Here is a 19127-nt window from a genome sequence, read left to right as displayed (position 1 = left end):
TATTATCGGTGGTTGTGGGCATTTCTTAAGTTCTACCTGAGAGTCTATCCGATCAAATCGGTTTATCTATCGTCATTTGTAGTCCATAGGATTAGCATGAAGCTACATGGAATTCGGAATGCTCCGTTACAAAAATATATATTTTTAATTTGACCTCTGCCCTGTTTCCTCCACACAAAGCTCCTCATAAGAAAGAGTAAGCAAACGCTTGCTGTAACTTTATATTTTTGACTCTGATTCTTCATTTTCCCATTTCTTTTTTGGTTCATCCTTCCATTTTTTTTTTTTTCATTTCTGGTTCGAAAGGGGAGGTCCTGATACCCCGGACCCACCCCTTGGTTACGTGCCTGGCATAGATCGATCTTTTAAGCATCAGTTCGTTATTTAATTAAACTGATACAAGTTACGCTATGTCGAATACTGGCAGAGTTCAGAACATGTTCGTGTACAGTATCTTTTACGTTACTTTCTATGATTAGCACACTTTAGCTATCGAAATAACGGAAGCGCTATTTCGTTTCAAATTTGACTCCTTGGAATCTGACTTAAGTCAATTATTTTTCCTTTAAAAAATATCAATTAATTTGAATCAATTTATACTTTCAAAAATTGATCCTCTTTAATAGAACTTAAATGTGGAAGCTATCTCCTAAACATTTACATAATGTACCCATTATATACAGTAAAAGCTATTCAGTTGTCTGCCCGTTTTAATTTGGCAGTGTTTCTGTGAAACCATGACAATCCAACCATATTTTATACCGTAAGTTAACCAGCTCCTGGGGAACCAAAGATGATCAGATGATCAGCTTTTTAGGTATCCAAAGAGAATTTTGACGGTACACAGTTCTCTGGCCACGGACATAAATATTATTATTTTGCCCCACCTTGCTGCCTTCATGAAAGGATTTTTAGAAAATAAACAGTGATTTATATTTTAGAAATAAAATTATCTGTTATCGAAAAATTACTAGATATCACTACGTTGTTAAAATACAGTTAAAAAAAAAAAAAAGAGAGAGAGAGAAGGCCTTATGTGCGTAAGTTCTAAATGGCAAAAGCCACGTAAAAAACATGGAAAATTATCTTAGAATTCAGCTACTTCAGATCCTGATTTACTATTTTATTATAATTATTACTACAGTCAATGGAGGTCTTTAAAACCCGGTAAATCTTTAGTGAATCAAGATTTACAGTAATTACACTTTGACATATTTAGCTATTTTTCTCTCCTGTGGATACTCTTTTACCTTTTTCAGCTTTTTCTTAACATCTTTGTGGCGCACCGTACATTCTACGTAAGTACCTTAGACCTTCAAACCAACAAAGACCAAGAGGCTTGGGAAAAATACAGTGAAGTCTCCCTGAGTCACATGTCTAAGCACCTTACTTATATTAAAATTCTGAAATAATTCTCCATTACCTGACAATGCATACATGTTAAATTTTATACATATGTCTACTTTCACCTCCCAAAAACAACACTAAAATCAATCCATCCGTGAGAACTAATTTTTTCTTTAGGAAATTTAACTTTGCACTTCACTATGCAAAAATAACCTTTAATAGTCTTCAATAATATTTCTTCTATAATGTAGTTTAGTAACGTAAGCATGTGATTTCTCTGAGATTTTGAATACAACTATAAGCTTTCAAAATAATATCCTGTCATGAAACATATTAAAACATTGCAGTTTTTACATTTACTCGACGCGAAACTAGTCCCCGGTTTGAGTGTGTGAACATTTATAATTTCAATTAGCTGAAGAGAAAATCTAGCTCCACGCTCATTACTTCTATTCCATTGGGAATCACAAGATACTGGTTTCGTAAATTATTCCCTTAATTATTTAATCTTAATTAAAGTATTGAGAGTTAAATATGTAACAAGTGACCTTCGTTTCACGATGTGAAAATACTGTAGACTTTTAGACTATATGAATTAAAAATTCGAGCTTGAAGTAGTACATTTATAACTACTGATTGCAACAAAGAAATAAGATCAAAGACAGACTCTGTTCTTCGGATGCTGAATCCATGTCAAAAAGCCATTATTCGCTATCTGTTACCATTTTTCCTTTATGAAAATCAGTATTTATACTGGAAGGAGCAAATTTCAACCACTTCTGGTTTTAGTAGTGTGTTGCAGGTGGTGATGGTATGTTCTCTCGAGACGCTGAACCGACTGCAAATAAAACGCTTGTCACCTCTTACGGTTTCTGTTCTATAGGGGGTGAACACTGAAATCGGAAATGGCTGATTTCTACCATTTTCGGTTTGAATAGAGAGTCACCTAGGGAGACGAAATCCATTCTTGGGACACTAAATAGATTGCAAAAAACCACCTCTCGATATCTTTTACCGTTTTCGCTCTATGGAAATCAGTATTGAAAACGGAAGTACTAGTAAATTTCAATCATTTTTCGGTCTGCTACTATTTCAGGTTTTGATGATACGTTATATTGAGACGCTGAACTCATTACAAAAACAGCTTATCACTATCTATTACCGGTTTTGTTCTACGGCAGAAAAAGTTCAAATCGAAAATAGCTAATTTTAAACACTTCCGCTTTGAATCACAGGTTAACGGAGGAAATGGAACCTATTATTGGGACACTGAATCGATAGCAGAAATCAACTTCTTGGTATCTCTTATTGTTTTTTGCTCTGATACCTGTCCACAAATAGGTACACCGACGGACTTAGCCATACTATAAGAGTTTCGACACTTACACATAGTATAGTTTGGAAGTCTAATAAGCAGACGAAATAACTCTTATATCACAATAAATTCTATACGTGCGAATTCAATAATATACAAAAGGTGGAAGATGTGTGACTGGACTGTGATTCGAACCCGGGTCTCCAGCTCACCGTATCGATACGTTAACCATTATGATACACAGTTCGCTGACTGAGCTTTCCAAACACAAGAGGACAACTGTGATACGATCCGCGTAATCTGAGTGGTTGAACACCGACTTCAAAATGATAGAATGTATGAATATTCACGGCACAGACTGGATAGTGTATTGGTTAACGTGTCGGGAATAGTAAGCCGGAGACCCAGGTTCGAATCTCGATCCGTTCATGCATTTTTAAAAACTCTGTACATTATTGGGAGTTACAATGACTTATGAAGAATTCTTTCCCAAGAATTTGATAATTTGATTCTATAGGAAGTCAAGAGTTCTTCCGACGGAGTAATATTGACGTATGCGAATCTATATCTATTATTTAGCCGTAACTCTAATTCAAAATCAATCCCTTCAATGCAGCTCTATATATAATCTTGAAAACTACAGAATAATTAAAAAAGTATTCCCCCTACTGATCCACTTAATTAGTGGCTTCATCTAACTATTTTAGGTACATGGGCTACAACCTGTCTTGGAGAAGAATGCTCAGGTAAAAATATTACATATTAATGTACATACAAACCCCAATTAGCAAGATATACGTCACTGTCAGAGGAAAATTATTTAAAAATCTGCTACTTAACTATGTGTTTATTAAATATATGTTACATAAATAATCTATTCCAGTACAATAAAAACTAACAATTATTACTGGCAACGAACAACATATTTTCTTTAGTGTAATACAAAGTAAGGTTTTCACGATTGTTTTCGAGAACTACACGTAAGAATTTATCTTTAATTATATCACTGTGTTCAGCATGGCGGGATCTACCAATTGATATGTTTCTCATCTTTATACAATACTAGCAGAATACCTGTTCTTCGCACGGGGAGAATAAGTTTCATTTTCGACATAAAGGACTGAATTTGAATTTAAATGGCATCGGAAGTGTCCAAGTTCGTCTCAGCAACCCCGAAAACTATGAATTCGGCTCTAATATCGGTCATTTTCGAATATTTTTAAATATATCCTCCTCCCTAAAGTTGCACCGTCAAAGTGAAATGATAAGAAACATCGCAGGCCCCAAACCTCCCCAACTATATGACAAATTTGATAGAGATCGCTCGCGTGGTTCAAGAGTTATTAAGTTTTATTACCGCTGGAGTATCTGCAAGAGGCTGTTGCAAACATCTCCAACCGTTTACGAAAATTCGTGGATAATTGTGGTACTTATACGCAATTATACCAATACATAACAATACTATCATTGTAAGGAACAAAATGCTCTTTGTTTTATAATCAATTTTCAATAGAGTTAATTCCTGTCCACGCTGTACATCAAGGTCTTAACTTATATCCATTACAAAAATTCGAAGTCAGATATTAACTTTGAGTTTAATAATAATAAAAAAAACTACAACCTCAGTCGTTTGATGCTTTAGTCCTCTTTGCAAAAATCTGTTCAAAAATCTGCCACGCACGTCTTTCAAACTGTATCAAAAAATTAAACGTTCTCACAGTGATTATTTAACACTTACAGAAGATTAGTTAGTAAATTAGTTCCTGCCTGTTGCAGATCTGTTTATAGTTGGTACATCTTAACGGATGTATAAAATGCATGACATCTTAAGGGATTTGGAAACAGAAATTTTAATAGTATTGTTTGAATTTTGAAAAATGACGTGAAACTATGGATACGGAATTAATTAGTGCACTTAATAATGTTCCACCACAATTGCTGCAAAAAGATAATCATTCATTACAAGAAATTGCAGGAATTCCCTGAGCCCCTGACTTGCCTAAGCATCGTATTACAACGGATAATTACAATTAAATGACACGAAGTACACACTAACGATATATTCAACAAATTTCCATAATCGAATAACCAGATATAAAAAAGAAGGAAAGATTTTTTAGGGTACTTTTTTGGTATTTTATTGCACTATCATCTTTGCTTTCCTGTAGATGAAACTACAATTCAGGAACTGTATTCAAAACATACTGTACTAGTCGTTTAGGTTCAAGTAGCAGCTGGTTATATTGATCGGTTTTCAAACTGGAATTACTTTCCAACTGGGTTTATTTGGTTTCAACTGGTTTTCATGGTTTTATTTTTATTTATTTATTTTTTTTTTAAATATTAAACTTATTTTGAAGTGTAGTATTTATATTAGAATACTAAATACTGCTGCTGCACAGAAAGGAGTAGTACGCACAGATGTAGCATTTTAGTTTCACTTGCACTTTGTTCTCTTTTAAGTTTCCTGTATTGAAAATTGAAAGTGAAACAAATCTCCTAATTAGCGTTCGTAACTGACAGAAAATATATTATTAAATATATATATAAAACTCATATACACAAAATACTTCACAAATAAGTGGATCTTGTAAAACATTATAATAACACGGTTTTCATTTCAAATGTTCACCACATAGATTGTTAAATTTTATTTTCTTTCTACTTCAAAACTCTTCAAATTTCGTTTTGATATAAAAAACGCGAATTATAATTCAGTTGTTGCGATAGAAATCAACATTTCAAATGAAATTCTGACTAATAATGGTCGTCTGTAATCATGTTGGGAGTAACAAATAGCCTACGTTATTATGACACATCAATGAATACTGGCAGTCACTGATACTAATAGAAACTAGAAACTATAGTTATTATACTTTACTCCATTCCTTTCCACTACCACTCGCAAGCCATTTGTAACTTAAAAACTTAATTTTAACTTGAATCAGGAAGTCAATCGTATATGCCATACGTATAGCTAGGTATCAACTTCATGATTGTTGTTGAAAACTAAACAAAAGTATCAGCTTAGCTGCCTTTTCGGTTTGCAAATGGTTTCATAGCGACCATTGAACAAAACCAAATTATAAAAAAATATTTCTCAATGGCAGCTGTAGACGCTTGTGCAGTTAATAACTGCATGATAACGGAGAAGAAATAGTTCTTTTTACTAGATTTGAGATTTGTGGCTTTTCAACCATTCATAATTTGATACATGTGTCTTTACTGCAGAATCAAAATATGGCTCGTTAAATAGTTTCCTTTAACCTTCAAACTTCACAATCAAAGGAAGAAGCGTTAACCCATTGAAGATTTTACCATATTCTTACTAAGTCCTCTATAGTGCAATTCTCCTGCAATTCAAGTATTGTAACTTCTAGTTTAAAAAGACGTAACACATCTTCAGCTTTACGTTTTAGTGTCAGATTGGATACCTCGGTACAGCTGAATCAGTCAGTTTCCTTTACATATTTCCACAATTGTTGACCAACTGTGAACATACTCTTCCAAACATTCTACTTAGCTATTCCACCATACCTCTGTTAGAAGAAAAGTTTAAGTTCGCCAGCTTCTCTATATACCGCAAAGTGAAGTATTTTACAATACGGGTTATCTGTTCCTTTATTTTAGGAGACAATGACTGCATACAATAAGCCGGATATGTTTAACACCTGATGTGAACAAACATATGAAATAATATACGTCTTACCACCCTCTTCTTTCTCTTGGTGCATTACATAACAATTATTACACAATAGTTGTTCAAAAAGGATGGAAAAAATTGGGTTTACTTAAAAATACGAACTGGTTTACACCACGATCTAAATCAAGCTGATTTAAATCACTCAACCCTACTCTCAATAAACTCAAATTTTTCTTCTGTAGTTCACTTCAAGCAATCATGTTTAAACGTCAAACTTTCGTTGACAGCTAAGGCATTATCTTACCTAATTATTTATTTATTGTTACCTATGTCTCGACAATACTGACAGTTGTCATCGAAAATTTGACTTTTAAAATGTTTGCTTCAACTTACCTACAAACGTCCAACTTTCATTGACAGATAACAGTATTTCTCACAGATAGATCTATGTCTTTACAATGCTCACAGCTATCAACGGAAATTTCACGTTTTAACATGTTTCCTTGAACTTGCCTACAGGATACAAACAAGAAAATTGAGTTTATTAGTAAGATTGCTCTTGAAGCTTACTATAACGGAATTACCTTGTTTTCGTAGGAGACTGTTAGACGTCAATTTACCATTCATGTTATCTTGGTTGCTTAACCACTTTTTACAAGTGCCTGAAAGTTACGAGTAGTCTACACTCTTCTACAACCACCAAATATTCAGTTTTAGAAACCTAAATGCGAGTTCCATCTACCAGATGAATAAATAGATAAATAAATAAATAAACAGAAAATGAATTGTCCTTCTGTTTTATTGTAAACTTAACTCGACAGTAAAACTTCGTTCACACAGACATCTTTTACGTCGTGTCAATATGTTCGAAATACAAATTTCTGGAGTAGCGTAAAAATAATTTCCTCCTCCTCAAATTTAAAGATCTAGATCAATGATATATAAATACTTGTTCGGCCTGCGTTTCTACACAAAAGGTAACCCTAGATTCTAAAACACTGTTTAATGGTAAATTGTAAATGATAATTCCATGGAACTAACCACAATATTTCCAGTGTGTTTACCACTGACACTGTTAATTTTTACATTAAAATATTTTCGTCGTTGAACTTTACTGTTATGCTGCAAAATGTTTACAGGCTGCTATTTTGGGGAACAAAGTCTATATTTTAGCGATAGATCGCGTCCTTTAAAATTGCATTTCTTACCAACTACCCACCGATACTGTACTTTCTTATTTAAACTGTTAGACAAATGAAACATTAATCGAATTCTTGTATAATACTGAATTTAATGATACTTGAAGTAAAATGTTGAGTGTGATGGTGTATCTGTTAAGTGAATGTGATAGCACAAAAATATCTCTAACCTTTCCATACTGGAACATGGACATGGTACCTTCATAGATTTCAATAAACTTAAAATTTACTGGACCAACTACTCCCAGTAAGACTTAATATAAGACTTAGCTTGACTAATACGGCTTTTAGCTGGTCACTCTCTTAATAACTGTTCTGAAATTCACCCTGAGGTTTTGATATCCTCAATTTTTATGTGGCGGAAGAACGGATATTCTCCATGGTAACAAACATGGAAATTTTCGGTTCTCAATGTACAAATCCGAAATGTTACAGTTGGCGGTGCATTGTCAGAGTGAAATAATTATTTGTATCAGCACCATGTAGTAGAAGTATTAAACATTGTGTATAAGGTGATGCATATATAATATCTATATTTGTGATTTCAAAACAGTTATACAATAAGTGTACACAACATAAATGACATTTTGTTATTTTTCCGTCTTGAATGAATCAAATCAACTTGAAATAAATCGAATGTAAATACTAACTGAAATTTTGGTTTACGATTTATACATTATAAATTATTGATTTAAAGTTGATTCCGCACCAGTTAGTACATCCTAAAAGCCATGCAATGGAACTGGAGATCCCACCACATTCCAAATCTGCTCTTGGATTCCTACAGAATGACAGGCTTTCTTACATTCTTAAATTTTTCTTTCAAACTTCTTTTGTTCAGAATAGTAATTCGAGGTATAATGAAAAAAAAAAAAAAGTATTACTTCTTCACTTGAGTTGAAAAACAGAGAAAAGAAAACCAAGATTTCTACAGATAAATACCATATGAAAACTACTTTTGAACTATAGCATCTCTACTAGCAATTACTCACATTTCTCTTCTGTAGTTCACTTCAAGCAATCATGTTAAACGTCAAACTTTTGTTGACAGTTGTCATCGAAAATTCGACTTTTAAAATGTTTCTCATGTTAAAGTGATCTCATTCATATATTTTAGATACTGTCCAGTATATGAAGCTATGGTAAGTTTGGAAATACATAACTTTTTAAATTAAGCGGAAACGGTCGAAATCGATTTTTAAGACCGATGTAAGCCATTATTCGTATGCAACTAATTCTACTCTTTGATGGAGCGGGATTAACTAAGATAGACGGATAAACTTTAATAAGGTTAAGAAAAATTTCATGGTTTCGCACTTACAATTTGTGAAAAATACATGTGCACCATCTATCGTACAGTTACATTGAGAGAACAGGTAAGAGTTTATAATGAATGGTTAACAGAATTCTTATCTTACACCGTATGGCCTGGGACAACTTTCTTTTCAGAGGTAGAGGGGGTGGTACGAAGAAATGAATCAGAAACAGAAAATGGATATAAGTCTAATGACTATTTCCAAAAACAATAAAGTTAACAGGGTGAGACGCTGTGAATTTACTCCAACAGAATGGAAGTAAGAAATAATTATTTTCAATATTTTAAACAGTAAATAAACGAAGCAGAAAAGCAGCAGATTTCCAGAATACTTCCACAAATAAAAGTAATACAAATAAATTATGAAATATAATAACCTCAACACGAAAAAGATGTTAAAAAATTTCTTCTCAATCGGAATAACCAGCACAGTCTACATATTTGCAAAGTGATCTCATTCATATATTTTAGATACTGTCCAGTATATGAAGCTATGGTAAGTTTGGAAATACATAACTTTTTAAATTAAGTAAGTAATGTAATGTAAGTACTTTTAAATTAATGTAAGTAATGTAGTAGTGTGTGCCTTATTCGCTCACACACACTAGAAACGTAGAGGAAACAGGATTTATAGTTCAAATGGAAATAATTAGGTTGCTAATTAATAGATGGGTATCATTTAATTTGTATTACGCTTTAGTTACTCAAATATTCATGTAGCAGAATATGCTTAGCTTGTTGATTTTCAAGTAGTCAAGAACTTCCATTGGCTAGAATCTGTCTATTTCAGGTGTGTCCTTGGAAAATATGAGACGCACACACGCCACCCTCTGACGGAGAACCTCCCCCCCCTTGCTTAGGGAAAAGTGAATGACTTCAGCTGTGTTGCCAATTTGTCATTCAATCGCTTGGTCTTGACGAGTGAAGATTGTAGGCTACTTAGAATGGCTAACAACATAGTGCACAGCAAAGTCCGTGAAATAATTCATTGTGGCAACGCTTCCGCATCCAAAAATTGAAAGATCTCGGCCGCAGCAAATTGTCCCTCCTCTTTCGAGGGAGGTACGGGAAAACCCACATTGACAGCAGCGCCAAAAAGCACAGTTGAAATAGAAAGACTCTAAGCAGAAACTGGACAAACACTGTCTAATATTTAACAGATAAACATACGAGAATTCCAGAAATTGGTACTCCACTTTATGACAGATCTCATAAATGCTAACTGCAAACTACAGTAATAAAGTTGTTTACAATGTTTACAAAACGAAAAGAAATTGGTAAACCTACTCGCAAAGAAAAAAACAAATCTCAGAGTTAATTACAAAAGTTACAATTTTTGTCGAGTGATGTCAGGTATTAAAGAAAAAGAAAGAAAGAAAAAGAAACGTTATAATTTGCAATTCAAGATTGTTTTACTAGCTAAAGCGATAAGTTACTAACCGCTAGAATGCACTCAATACCAAGATTGAAAAATTCCAATTTTGGTTTGATTTTAAAAATTCCCGTTTGAAACCATAAACCTGATCTTTAAGGAAGATTATCTCCAGAAAAAAGATCAACGTAAAATTTACCACTACATTCCAACAGAAGAAAATGTAATACAATCCCTACCAAAAGTATGACGTTTCCCCTGCTTGTTCTCTTGCCGGTAAGTTCGGAAGGAGTGGATCAATAAACATGCAGTTTTCAGTAAGTTACAAAGAACTGCGTTCTTTCAGAAATAAAACAAAACTGTACCGAAACCGTCCATTTCTTCGAACTCGTAGGAGAAAGTATGCACATCTGCTGTGAACTCTACATACAAAAGAAAAGGTATGTGTATTTAATGACAGGCGAGCCAAAATTAGGAATTTTTGAATAATTTATATTCTAATTGAAGACCAAGACATGGTATTAATTGCTAAATTAGTAGAATTAAAGCACTATCTCCAAATAATAACGTCTCGAGCAAATCTTTACATTCGAGGCGTTTTTTCCATCTCAGTACTAATACGATCTTACTGAGAAGTTTAAGCACACCAAGGGTTGAGAGAAGGAGGCAGAGAAACAGTTTAAGACTCAATGCGACAAGTTTAATCGATAAGCTCTGATAAACGAATTGCATGTGTAATCAAAAGGAATTACTACTCAAATATATCAATCATGAATTTGGAACAATAAAAAAATAATAAATGTACTATAAGTGAAATGCGGAGTAGTACTTACCCCACAAGCTTCTCGATTAAGAATTTCCACACTTCAAAATTTTGGAAACCATTTTGTTCTTTCACAAGAAAAAAAAAAAATAAAAATGAAAACTACTTTCAAAAATTTGGAGATTGTTAAAGAGATAGCTGTGGGATAAGTGCTAGTCACAATAGCAATAGTCAGGGGTTGAAAAATTCACTCGCCTGCTCGCCACTGGCGAGTACATTTTTACATTTCGCGAGTAAAGTCCGATCAATAAAAAATATAAATTCAAGAATAAATAGCTGATGTCACTGTTTGTATTATTATTTGCAAGAAACATGCTAATTAACAAAATAAAAAAATATATTGATATGTTTACTGTGTCGTGAAGTGATTTTTGCTTATTTATCTAAACACTGTGACTGCAAAATGGTCTGGCTAGTACATTTTTTTGACTGGCTACAAGCAACATTTTACAAGCCCTGGCAATAATGATGCTTTTAAGTGCGAATTCTTTAATTATTCTTGTCTTAAAGTCCTCCTTAGTAATATACGGCAATTTGAGTACATTGTGTGAATATACAATTAAAGTACTGTATTCAGAAAAAAAAGTGTTCTCAAATTGGTATATTGTTGTTGACGGAAGAAATTCAATCAGAATGTATGTAAATTTTTAAATCTGAGTGTACAATCAATTTCCCAAATATATTCAGTTCGTTAATGTCACAATATCTTTAATATAGACCTGGAAAAAAATGTAACAGAAGACAAAAGTTATAGACAAGTCCATACTAAACTGTTGGATAAAACATACAATTTTCGTGTTTAGGTTCGTTTCAGATTGCACATACAAAGTTAACTGCGAGAAAAAGAAGCACTCAGTTATCGAACTTATTATTTTTAAAATAATCGAAGTAATTTGTTATCTCGTATTAAGGTGACCTACCTACCTATCTATATTTTAAAATAGTGCCAAGCTAACAAAATATTAATGCATATGAACAACAGTCAAAATTATGTGCAATACTTGCATATAAATAGATCTTTCCTGTGATTATATACCTTACAAGCCTAATAATTTACGTAAGCCCACAAGTTGTCTGCTTTTTATGCTGCAAAAAGGTAGGAATGCCTGTACCTTAAGAGTAAATTTGATTGATTATGTATAATTCAATATCTGTGTAATGAAACCAGTATTATTCTATTCTCATATAAAATATTCCTAACCTAATTCTCAAACTACTTCTTCACTCCAGTCCCTCAGTTCCTTATTTTCTACATATATTTTTCACCTACAAAAGAAACAACTTGATCTCCCGACTTACTGGTCCCGCCTCACCGTTAGAGTAAGTTAGCTAGGAACCTGCCTTCGGGCAAACCATTTATACAAGACAATATATTTAATACTTACAAGGATCTGTTATTTCAACTTTTACTTATTACAATACAGCAAACTATTAACAAGAAAGTGAAGTAAAAAACACTTAGGATTTAAATCAGTTTCTCAGCCCTAAATTTTAAGCACACAAATCTACTTAATGTAGATAGTTACCAAATAGCTAAACAAAATAACGAGAAAATTAGAATTTACCTTCAGCAGCAAATCCAATTATCCGCGTTTGTGACTACATTTTCCCTTAATTGTGTTTGTATATTGATAAGCACATGCTTTAGCTTAAACGTTGATAAAAAACGAAAATTTATATAGACCTTCCGTGTTTTCTTGAAATACAAAAGTATCTCTTTAGAAATTTTATATATATATATATATATATATATATATATATATATAGATAGATAGATAGATAGATATAAGCTGGTGATCGTAAGTACAGCACTCCCTTTATTACCGAATCACATATTTCACTACTATATTATGACAAACAGAAACCTAAAAAAATATCTGCATAGTACCGAATATATTAAGCAAACATTACCATATGTGTTTCTAATAAAAACACCATGAACTGTGCGAAGTAAAATTAGCAGGATAAAAGCGGGTAGCTTTTAGTTTCCCCTCAATCTTGCACATATAAGATCTCGTGTTACTTCACAAAATATAGTTGAGCGAGCGGAGGAGGTTAGAAGCCCCGCAGGGCTCGTTGTTTTCTACCTTTATCACAATTTCGACAAAAACAAGGCATTCGGTTCTGAAGCCATGAAACGAGTTGGGGGAGATTTTAAATGCCATCCATAAAAGCTTCCGATTCACGCACACACGCTTCCACTGCAAGTTGGTACCGTTTATGTGAAACATAATAATCTACAAATAAACTTTTTCTTTTTTACTGTAGTGTAGAATGTATTAATAATAACAATAATAATAATAAAGATGGTCGTAATGTTTGGTACGTGGTACTTCATTTTTGATGTATCCTAGGGAACAAAAAGGTACAAAATACCGTTTTAGTTGTGTGTCCTTTTGTAAAGAACATCATAAACCAAATTTTACTCTCTGATTCCAGTACGGAACCTTAAACTAAAATGAAAACTATTACATATAAGAGAAGACCAAAATTAAACATTTTGCAATGTCTTACAGTTTAAAGAAGACATTAGTAATGATTTTTTTTTTTTAAGTATTATTATGTTAAATGTTATGCAAACCACAGAACTGTAATATCACAATGCTAAAATTTTCAGGATTTAACATTGTCTGACCTTTCTCGGTTGAAACTTTTACAATGAGTGTGCCTCGGATATCACTCATCTAGGTTCTATTATTTCACCCTTGGTGTGAAAAAAGACCTACTCTAATAACATCTGATGATTAGCTGATATATGTATCACAATGAGTCTGCTTCTTTTGCCCTTGTATCCTACACCTTCCTGTAACTCCTACACCAACTATACAAGTAGGTGTTAAAAGTGTATCACCTACTTGTATACTTGAAGCAGTATTTATACAACTTCTTCTGTAAATAACTTGAAGTGGATTAAACCACTGAAGTACATGTCTAATCATTTCTAACTTAAAATACAACAAGGATTTTGCTCCCAATTGCATTTTAAAATGAGACTGCTTACATGTAGATATTAATAAGTTGACTTTCAGTGTTGATTTGCAAGCTGCTATTTTGGATATCAATCTACTTTCGCACGACAGTTAAAAAGACTCCGCAAGTATTTCTGAATGAAACTGCAGATATAATTTTATTTCGTGACTAGTGAAAGGCGCTTGTGACTAATTTCTCTGAGATAATGACTTAATTACTTTGGAAACACACGTTTCTTGGTTTGTCTTGCCGAAGCTCACCCTGTTCAGCAAGTAACAGAATATCACTCTGTGGTGACAGCTCAATACAGTGTATTAATATATATATATATATGAAAAGAGATTTCAGATACTACTCTCAAGATCCATATCAAGAATAATTTAACAAAAGATCTCTTGTGTAATTAAAAAAAAAAAAGATCTTACACAATATCGATGTCAAAAACAGTAAAAATCGGTAAGGTGTAATGACAGTTGCGTTGAATCTGCTTTCCGAGGAAAGGACACATTCGTAAATTTCTATTACTATTACGTCGTTCTTTATATATTCGAATACTACTAAGTACATGTGGATGTATAACATTAGACGTACAAAAATTAAGTATTGGCAAAGTAAACGTAGAACGTTAAATTTTACATTTATTCAAAATTCTAAAACAAAGACCCGAAAAAAAGACAAAAGCACTTATGGAAAATTATATTAGCTTATGCTTTGAAAAAAAAAAAAAAAGAATATATTCGATAGGTTCAGAATAAAAGTATTACAATTCAAATGTTCTTTACATTTATTTGTTTACAGTAAGAAGTTTCATCAGTTAAATATCTGTGAAGAACCAGTGGTATTTATTTCTTAATGTTACCGGCATCATTCAATTTTCTTCTTTTAAGTGCTGACCACTTTAGGTTAATTAAGTTTATTCTTGAATTCAACTCTGGTTACTTTTAACCCACACACATGTCATGATAAAATATTGATGTATGAGTGGAGCCCAAGGTTTCTTCCCAACATAAAGAATTATTGAAGTTTCATTTCTATGTTTAAGTTAGTTAAATGATTTACCGTATCCTTACTGCTAATACCAAATTTAATACATAGAAATAAACATGTATGAATTTATTATTATTATTATTATTGAACGACAGCCAAAAACCTGTGCAGACGGACGTTGACATTATTGAAATTTTTGAAAAAAAAAATGGTTACGGTACAAATTGTTACAAATCGAATGACTCCAGTATTCTTAAATTTTAATTGTTTGTATCAAATAAGAATTTGATTAATAACTGAACACCCATACAGCAATAAGAAGAGAAGATATAAGGCATTCATTCCTGCATTACTACTCAAGAAATCGTATGAAATTTCGAAACTCGATCTCTTTACTTGAAGATAGTCTAGAATACGAAATCATCATCTTGTTATTACAAGTATTCGTCTATGATTTACATAGGCATGGTTGCATATGCTTATCTTATTCTAGCTGTCAATTTCACGTACACAAATTCTCAACAATACAAAATCAATTGAGGGCAATTGTCATTGCTACCAGTTCGAACAAAATATAGACGTATATAGAGCTTTCAGCCTACTCTTATCTTTCATACTATCAATAATTATGTTAATTTTTAAACATTCTACGTTTATCTTATCTGAAATACCTTACCTTTTCATTGACGTCCTGTATCACAACAAGCAGTTATCTTTTTGTGGGATTGCAAATGACAGAACCTTCTGAGCACCTACTTGGACACTAGACATGTACGACAATGGCTTATAATTTTAAGGCAATAGACACGATGAATGAATGATTGCACATTCCAAGCATACTAAAATTGTGGAAAATTGTAACACACTAGATACAAATGAGACTACACATTTAAGTGTCAGCTTTTGAGTTTCCACTAGGTCAGCGAGACGCCATGTTGGAAAATTATTTCTTGAGTACTGATGCGCAGGGTTTGAGGACTGAAAGGTGATTGGCCAATAACACAGACACTAGTTAAGGGAGTATTTGCAACATTTAAAACAACACAGTAATGAAATTACACCTTTTGAAATGAATGAAACATAATCATGATAATCAAAATTCGAGAATAGATTCGCTAAATTTCAATCCATAAAATCAATTACAATATACACGAGTAGTTGAAGATGAAATTAGTATAAGAAACGAATAAGAAAGGTCTTGTGTTCGATTACTATGATGTGATAAGTCTAATAACTAACTTCTAGGCTCACACGAGCAGGGATTGTGCTAAGGGTAATCTAATTCAGTTATCGTATTACGGCTTTAGCAGTAGAAGATGGTAAATGTCCCTTGTAAAATGGTAGCTAAGAATTAACATCTCAGACAACGTTCAGATCGAAGTGTATCAATACCAACAATCTATTTCCAATAATTAAGTCCTCAATCCGTAACGCTGAAGCAAGTGTGAAAGCATGTGAAGTCTTATATTCGTTTACATAGTGTATCATTTCACAGCTTACATTCGGATTAATTAGAAACCAGATTTATTTATGTATTTCTTTACATATTTATTGATTATTAAGTGTTAATAAATAAGGATTTAGGATAGGCATACGCTAAGCACATGATTATAATAGAGATAGGTGAGCTCCAGCTAAAGGAATTAATGGATGGGACAACAATGTTAAAAATTCACAGAGAATGAAAGCATTGAAGCGTAAAGATTAGATGCGTAGCAGAGTTGGAAATTCAGTACAAATTAACGTGATCGTTAAGAAAAAAATCATATTTTAATCAATTACTAAATATATTGTATGAACAATTTACATTATTGATCTACATTTTACATTACAGTTTTCATTGATAGTTAATAACAATGAACATGAACATGGAAGTCTGGTAAATAATATTGTCTTGAGGTTGAAAATAGGTACTGATCGTCCAACCTTTCATGGATGAGATTAGGCTGAAAGTTCTGATGCTCTACTATTAATAACTAAATAATTATATAGGTGAATAGTTTTTCTCTCCGTTAAACAGTTTCAACAAATTTGGTTGTTTATATTTAGATGGCTTTAAATGCTCATTTTATTGCTCAAAGAGCACACAGTCTAACCCAGAAGCGGACTGGGCCACCCAGATGTCCGGAAATTTCCGGGTGGGTCCTGCCCTCTGCAAAATCACTTAAGATATTGCTCGATTAGTTATAACTAATTCAAAACTTCGTTCTCATTCATAGTAAATAGTGGTATAACTAACGGGCCCGCAATGCTAGCAAAGGGGATCACTAGGGAAAGGAAGGCCCTGCCTAATCCGCAGACTTGTTTGTTGAAAAATCAATAAGACAATTTAAAAAGTCTCAAAAATACATTTAAGTTATTAACTCGAAAATGTAACCTCGTCTACAATTTATGTATTCAATAACAGGGGTGGACTGGCCATAATCAAGTACCGGCCCGATGGCCGCTGCGCCCTCCTCGCATCAGTGCTTTTGCGCCCCCCTCGGGAGGGGCTAAGACCCGTCTTAGCCTCGGGAAGGCGCACAGTTTCCTCTCTGAACACATTTTTTTTTAAAAAAAAAACGAAGCTACATAATTATTTTATAAATTCGCTAGCCTTTGGCCAGCTAGGGCTCCACGCCAGAGCCCGGTATTTGCTCGGCCTGCGGCCTCGCTCTTTCTGTTTTCGGCGTGGGAATGCTATTAATGATATTAGATTTACCCCTAAATATATATGGCCTTATGCAGAGTCGTTCTGACGCTTGATTAGTGTCATACTAAAGATTTCGACTAACATATGTTTTCTGCAGCAGTCAAGCCTTTAGTATGACGCTAATCACACGTCAAAATGACTCTGCATAAGGCGGAGTGATTTGACTCTAATATCGGACATTTTGGACGATTTTTACATATCACCCTTACCAACCCCACGCTCCGCCCCAAATCCCAGTATTTGTTCGGTCTGCGGCCTCGTTCTTTCTGTTTTTGGCTTTGGGAATGTCATTATAATGATCTTATGGACCCTGAAATTTATAGATTTGACTCTAATATCGGTCATTTTGGATGATTTTTATATATCAACCCTCCCACGCCCACTTTTCCGCCCCCAGATCCCGTCTTTACTCGGCCTACGGCCTTGCCCTTTCTGTTTTAGGCTTTGGTGGTAAAATTAATGATCTCAGCGATTTCAAAATATATTGAGTTGACTCTAATCTCGGTCATTTTGGATCATTTTTACATGTCTCTCCCTCCCACTCCCGCCGTTAGAGGCGCTAGTGGCGTTATATAAAAACAAGACTCCGTTCAAGACTTACAGATGAACATCTGGAATCATTGTTCTTGATGAACTCAGAAAGAGACATTCTGACCAAAATAGACAACAATCTTATTATTGACAAAATGTGTGAAAAAAGCAAGGAGATGCGAAGGCTCCTTCAAGCAAGAAGCAGTGACTTTATTTTCATTTTCCAGTTTTTTTTTTTTAATTACTTTTTTCGCAAGGTAGGTATATAATTCTAAATTTACTTTTGTTAATTTGTAGTAAATGTTTCATGTACACTTTTTATCAACGGTTTTAAAAATAGATGAAAAATAAGTTAATGTTATGATGAACACAGCTTTAAAAGGACGGAAGTATGAAAAATAGCATAAGCCCCAAACTTAACTCAAATCTTCAGTTATAATTAGGCTGTTAACAAATGTAGCCGAAGAAATTAAACCACTGGTGTGATTTTTATAGTCTCAGTTAAAGTGTGCAGATTTATATAGGCCTCATATACGAGGCGTGTTTTTTTAAGTAAGACCGTTTGAACATAAGTACACAACGAAAGGTTATTTCAAAAAAGTAAATGTATTTTAAGAAAGTACATACTTTACTCTATTTTTCGACATAGTTGCCAAGTTTGTTCGAACACTTATCATACCTCTCAACCAATTTCAAAATACCCTCTTCATAAAAACTTGCCGCCTGCTCCGATAACCAAGAGTTCACTGCCGTTTTCACATCGTCGTCATCATTGTAATGGTTGCCACTGAGGTGTTGTTTGAGGTGGAGGAACAGATGGTAATCGCTCGGCGCAAGATCAGGACTATAGGGTGAGTGGTCTAAAACTTCCCAGCCAAAAGTGTCCAACAAATCGCGGGTCTGACCTGTAGTGTGAGGTCTTGCATTGTCATG

The 19127-nt window shown here is 33.5% G+C and overlaps 1 protein-coding gene across 17 annotated transcripts in view; it reads right to left on the bottom strand.

Annotated features, from left to right (window-relative positions):
• RhoGAPp190 (Rho GTPase-activating protein 190) overlaps positions 1-15960 on the bottom strand; it is a 301937-nt gene extending 285977 nt beyond the window's left edge. For 8 of the 17 annotated variants that reach the window (XM_081761606.1, XM_081761608.1, XM_081761615.1 and 5 more), the window contains exon 1: positions 15648-15959. The gene's annotated coding sequence lies outside the window, so the exon portion shown is untranslated. Of the gene's footprint in view, positions 1-15647 lie in introns of all 17 variants that reach the window. The other 9 variants (XM_081761616.1, XM_081761618.1, XM_081761617.1 and 6 more) reach the window with 2 other exon arrangements.
• Positions 15961-19127: the final 3167 nt, after the last annotated feature.

This window comes from Thermobia domestica, chromosome 6 (genome assembly GCF_964235325.1).
Source record: "Thermobia domestica chromosome 6, izTheDome1.hap1.1, whole genome shotgun sequence".
Classification (NCBI taxonomy): Eukaryota; Metazoa; Arthropoda; class Insecta; order Zygentoma; family Lepismatidae; genus Thermobia; species Thermobia domestica.
This window is presented reverse-complemented; position numbering and strand designations above follow the sequence as displayed.